Here is a 6,000-nt window from a genome sequence, read left to right on the forward strand (position 1 = left end):
ACGGGGACGGCGAAGAAATAGCGGAGGCAGATTCTTTAAAGAAACAGCCCAAGCGCCGGCGTCAACAGCGCCGCTCTAAATCCCGCCACAGCAAGAATGGAGACTCCGGCACAGGAGACAATAATACCCCAGAAAGTGCCGAAGACAAACCCCTCCAGCAAGACTCAGCGCAGGAGGACGCAGAAGCAAGCCCTCATGAGAGGGCGGCAGACGAAGAGGTTGAGGATTACAATTATATGCCTCCCTCCGAAGACGAGGCAAGCCTCAACGATGACGAATTCGTCGTGCCCGAGGATCCCGTCGAACAAGAGCGTTTTAAACGCAGGCTTATCGCCACGGCAAACAGCCTAAAGAAAAAGCAGCAGCAGCTTCAAGCTGATCAGGACCTGCTGGCCGATCGATGGACCGAGGTCCTCGCGGCCGAAGAGTATAAACTCGAACGCCCCTCCAAAAGCTATCCAAGACGCAAGCTGCTCCCCCGATTAGAGGAGGAAGCATACATACCTCCATCACCAGCGCACGATACGGCTGATCGACCACCCCGCGGTCGTGATAGAGAGGCATCCAGGCCCCCAACCAAGACCGTACCCCGGCATCGCTCCAAAAGTACGAAGCCAAGAGGGAACGCACCGGACTTGTGAGATATATTGGAGGACAAAGCAAGGCAATCCAGATCCATCTACGGATCACGTGGGCGCCCCACGACCCATGACGAATACCGTCGTACCGGAGATAATAACCTCGGCCGGGCCGAACACGGCAGGCAGCGCTCTCTCGAGCTGCGTCGTGATATTGCTCAATATAGAGGCGCCGCACACCCACTATGCTTCACTAACAAAGTAATGGATCATCAAATCCCTGAAGGGTTTAAACCCGTAAACATTGAATCCTACGATGGCACAACAGACCCCGCGGTTTGGATAGAAGATTATCTTCTCCACATCCATATGGCCCGCGGCGACGATCTCCACGCCATCAAGTATCTCCCACTCAAGCTTAAAGGACCAGCTCGGCATTGGCTTAACAGCTTGCCCGCAGAGTCAATTGGGTGTTGGGAAGACCTGGAGGCCGTATTCCTTGATAACTTCCAAGGCACGTATGTGCAACCACCAGACGCCGATGACCTAAGCCACATCATTCAGCAGCCAGACGAATCGGCCAGACAATTCTGGACACGGTTCTTGACGAAGAAAAATCAAATCGTCGACTGTCCGGATGCAGAGGCCCTTGCAGCCTTCAAGCATAACATCCGCGGCGAATGGCTAGCCCGGCACCTGGGACAGGAAAAGCCGAAATCTATGGCAGCCCTCACATCATTAATGACCCGCTTCTGCGCGGGAGAGGATAGCTGGCTAGCTCGCAGCAACAATCTCCGTAAAAATTCTGGCAGTCCGGATACTAAGGACAACAACGGCAGGTCACGTCGAAACAAAAACAAACGCCGCATTAACGGCGACGACAAGGAGGATACGGCAGTCAACGCCGGATTCCGAGGCTCTAAACCCGGTCAACGGAAGAAGCCATTCAAAAGAACCACTCCGGGTCTGTCCAATTTGGACCGAATACTCGACCGCTTATGCCAGATACATGGCACCCCTGAAAAACCAGCCAATCACACTAATAGAGATTGTTGGGTGTTCAAACAGGCAGGCAAGTTAATTGCCGAAAACAATGACAAGGGGCTAAACAGCGATGACGAGGAGGAGACCCGACCGCCGAACAGTAGAGGACAGAAGTGTTTTCCCCCATAAGTGCGGACGGTGAACATGATTTACGCAACCCATATACCCAAGAGGGAGAGGAAGCGCGCACTAAGGGACGTCTATGCGATGGAGCCAGTCGCCCCGAAGTTCAATCCATGGTCCTCTTGTCCGATCACTTTCGATCGAAGAGACCATCTGACCAGCATACGCCATGGCGGATTCGCCGCATTGGTTTTAGACCCAATCGTCGATGGATTTCACCTCACGAGAGTCCTGATGGACGGCGGTAGTAGCCTGAACCTGCTTTATCAGGATACAGTGCGCAAAATGGGCATAGACCCCTCAAGGATTAAACCTACAAAGACAACCTTTAAAGGTGTCATACCAGGAGTGGAAGCCAACTGTACAGGCTCAGTAACACTGGAAGTGGTCTTCGAATCCCCAGACAATTTCCGGAGCGAGGAGTTAATCTTCGACATAGTCCCGTTTCGCAGCGGCTATCATGCTCTGCTCGGACGAACCGCGTTTGCAAAATTCAACGCGGTGCCTCATTATGCATACCTCAAGCTCAAGATGCCAGGCCCTCGTGGAGTCATCACGGTCAACGGGAATACGGAACGCTCCCTCCGAACGGAGGAGCATACAGCGGCTCTCGCGGCAGAAGTACAGAGCAGCCTCTTAAGGCAATTCTCGAGTCCGGCCATTAAACGGCCGGATACAGCAAAACGCGCCCGAAGCAATACCAACCAAGACCACCTGGCGCGATCAGAGCATGCGTAGCAATGCGGCCCCGACCCCCGCCCGCGCATGATCGCAAGAATAACACTCCGCGTACATCATTACGCTTTGGAGATACCATGGGCGCAGGGGAAGGGGGCACGATCGCAATGGACCCAGAGTGCGGTTCGACCACACCAGGGGCTTGCAAGTGTTGTTGGGGAACATGGTAATTTCAAAAAATTTCCTACGCACACGCAAGATCATGGTGATGATATAGCAACGAGAGGGGAGAGTGTATGTCCACGTACCCTCGTAGACCGTAAGCGGAAGCGTTAGCACAACGCGGTTGATGTAGTCGTACGTCTTCACGATCAACCGATCCAAGCACCGAACGTACGGAGCCTCCGAGTTCAGCACACGTTCAGCTCGATGACGTCCCTCGAACTCCGATCCAGCCGAGTGTCGAGGGAGAGTTCCGTCAGCACAACGGCGTGGTGACGATCTTGATGTTCTACCGGCGCAGGGCTTCGCCTAAGCTTCGCGACGATATGACCGAGGTGGAATATGGTGGAAGGGGGCACCGCACACGGCTAAGGAATGATCCGTAGATCAACTTGTCTGTCTATGGGGTGCCCCCTGCCCCCGTATATAAAGGAGGGAGGGGGGAGGCCAGCCGGCCCCTTTGGGCGCTCCAAGGGAGGAGGAATCCTCCTCCTAGTAGGAGTAGGATTCCTCCTTTCCTACTCCTACTAGGAGGGGGAAGGAAGGGGGAGAGAGGGGGAAGGAAAGAGGGGGCGCCGCCCCCCCTCCTAGTCCAATTCGGACCAGAGGGAGAGGGGGCGCGCGGCCCACCCTGGCCGCCCCTCTCTCTTCCCACCTAGGCCCATGTGGCCCATTAACTCTCCCGGGGGGTTCCGGTAACCCCCCCGACACTCCTGTTTTCTCTGAAAACTCCCGGAACCTTTCCGGTGTCCGAATATAGTCTCCCACTTGCACTAGAGTCAATAATCTAGATTACATAGTAATGATTCTAACACCCATGGAGTCTTGGTGCTGATCATGTTTTGCTCGTGAGAGAGGCTTAGTCAACGGGTCTGCAACATTCAGATCCGTATGTATCTTGCAAATCTCTATGTCTCCCACTTGGACTTGGTCCCTAATGGAATTGAAGCGTCTCTTGATGTGCTTGGTCCTCTTGTGAAATCTGGATTCCTTTGCCAAGGCAATTGCACCAGTATTGTCACAGAAGATCTTCATTGGTCCCGATGCACTAGGTATGACACCTAGATCGGAAATGAACTCCTTCATCCAGACTCCTTCATTTGCTGCTTCAGAAGCAGCTATATACTCCGCTTCACATGTAGATCCCGCCACGACGCTTTGTTTAGAACTGCACCAACTTACAGCTCCACCGTTTAATAAAAACACGTATCCGGTTTGCGATTTAGAATCGTCCGGATCAGTGTCAAAGCTTGCATTGACGTAACCATTTACGACTAGCTCTTTGTCACCTCCATATACGAGAAACATATCCTTAGTCCTTTTCAGGTATTTCAGGATGTTCTTGACCGCTGTCCAGTGATCCACTCCTGGATTACTTTGGTACCTTCCTGCCAAACTTATTGCTAAGCATACGTCAGGTCTGATACACAGCATTGCATACATGATAGAGCCTATGGCTGAAGCATAGGGAACATTTTTCATTTTCTCTCTATCTTCTGCTGTGGTCGGGCATTGAGTTTGACTCAACTTAACACCTTGTAGTACAGGCAAGAATCCTTTCTTTGCCTGATCCATTTTGAACTTTTTCAAAATTTTGTCAAGGTATGTGCTTTGTGAAAGTCCTATTAAGCGTCTTGATCTATCTCTATAGATCTTGATGCCCAATATGTAAGCAGCTTCCCTAAGGTCTTTCATTGAAAAACTTTTATTCAAGTATCCCTTTATGCTATCCAGAAATTCTATATCATTTCCAATTAATAATATGTCATCAACATATAAAACTAGAAATGCTACAGAGCTCCCACTCACTTTCTTGTAAATACAGGCTTCTCCAAAAGTATGTATAAAACCATATGCTTTGATCACACTATCAAAGCGTTTATTCCAACTCCGAGATGCTTGCACCAGTCCATAAATGGAACGCTGGAGCTTGCACACTTTGTCAGCACCTTTTGGATCAACAAAACCTTCCGGCCGCATCATATACAACTCTTCTTCTAGAAATCCATTCAAGAATGCAGTCTTGACATCCATTTGCCAAATTTCATAATCATGAAATGCAGCAATAGCCAACATGATTCGGACAGACTTAAGCATCGCTATGGGTGAGAAAGTCTCATCGTAGTCAACCCCTTGAACTTGTCGAAAACCTTTCGCAACAAGTCGAGCTTTATAGACAGTAACATTACCATCAGCGTCAGTCTTCTTCTTTAAAAATCCATTTATTCTCAATGGCTTGCCGATCATCGGGCAAGTCAACCAAAGTCCATACTTTGTTTTCATACATGGATCCCATCTCAGATTTCATGGCCTCTAGCCATTTTCGAATCTGGGCTCATCATCGCTTCCTCATAGTTCGTAGGTTCATCATGGTCAAGTAACATGACTTCCAGAATAGGATTATCGTACCACTCTGGTGCGGATCTTACTCTGGTAGACCTACGAGGTTCAGTAGAAACTTGATCTGAAGTTTCATGATCAATATCATTAGCTTCCTCACTAATTGGTGTAGTCGTCACAGGAACCGGTTCTCGTGATGAACTACTTTCCAATAAGGGAGTAGATACAGTTATCTCATCAAGTTCTACTTTCCTCCCACTCACTTCTTTCGAGAGAAACTCCTTCTCTAGAAAGGATCCATTCTTAGCAACGAATGTCTTGCCTTCGGATCTGTGATAGAAGGTGTACCCAACAATCTCTTTTGGGTATCCTATGAAGACACATTTCTCCGATTTGGGTTCGAGCTTATCTGGTTGAAGTTTCTTCACATAAGCATCGCAGCCCCAAACTTTAAGAAATGACAACTTTGGTTTCTTGCCAAACCACAGTTCATAAGGTGTCGTTTCAACGGATTTAGATGGTGCCCTATTTAACGTGAATGCGGCCGTCTCTAAAGCATAACCCAAAACGATAGCGGTAAATCGGTAAGAGACATCATAGATCGCACCATATCAAGTAAAGTACGATTACGACGTTCGGACACACCATTTCGTTGTGGTGTTCCAGGTGGTGTGAGTTGCGAAACTATTCCGCATTGTTTCAAATGTAAACCAAACTCGTAACTCAAATATTCTCCTCCACGATCAGATCGTAGAAACTTTATTTTCTTGTTACGATGATTTTCCACTTCACTCTGAAATTCTTTGAACTTTTCAAATGTTTCAGATTTGTGCTTCATTAAGTAGATATACCCATATCTGCTCAAATCATCTGTGAAGGTGAGAAAATAACGATATCCGCCACGAGCCTCAACATTCATCGGTCCACATACATCTGTATGTATGATTTCCAACAAATCTGTTGCTCTCTCCATAGTTCCGGAGAACGGTGTTTTAGTCATCTTGCCCATGAGGCA

The sequence above is a fragment of the Triticum dicoccoides genome, chromosome 6B (assembly GCF_002162155.2).
Source record: "Triticum dicoccoides isolate Atlit2015 ecotype Zavitan chromosome 6B, WEW_v2.0, whole genome shotgun sequence".
NCBI classification, from domain to species: domain Eukaryota; kingdom Viridiplantae; phylum Streptophyta; class Magnoliopsida; order Poales; family Poaceae; genus Triticum; species Triticum dicoccoides.